The sequence below is a fragment of the Dipodomys ordii genome, unplaced genomic scaffold (genome assembly GCF_000151885.1).
Source record: "Dipodomys ordii isolate 6190 unplaced genomic scaffold, Dord_2.0 Scaffold289, whole genome shotgun sequence".
Classification (NCBI taxonomy): Eukaryota; Metazoa; Chordata; class Mammalia; order Rodentia; family Heteromyidae; genus Dipodomys; species Dipodomys ordii.
Window position 1 is genome coordinate 183,841 of NW_012267505.1, and position 501 is coordinate 184,341.

Genomic DNA, 501 nt, shown 5'->3' on the forward strand with positions numbered 1-501 from the left:
ACTTGATTTGTAACAGCTACCATTTATTTAGCTCAAGATGCTGTGGTTTGTAAATTTGGGTTGGGGTTAATGGAGTGGGCCAAATGATTAGTACAGGATTCGCTACCTCATTGGGGCTCATCTGGGCATCTCTGAGCAGCTACTGGGTCATCTGAGGAATAGAAACTGCCCGTCTGGTGACAGAGTGTGACCATTGTAGATTCTTGGTAGAGTTGAACTTGTTCTACATGCTTTAAATCCCCTTTCTTTGTTGTTGTTTTTTAATGTACTATGTGATTTTTTTTGTTTCCTTTATATGTTCTTCTGCCTATGGTGTATCCCCTGTTGTCTCTGTACTTGATTTTGGTACCCTGCACCTTGTATATACATTTGTGTAATTTGGGGGGAGGGGAAAGGGAATAACAAAACACTGAAATAAGGACACGGGATGACCCATTGCAATAATAATACCCACAAGACAGGATATTGGAAATAAACTTTACCAGTAAATCTGGGGGGGGG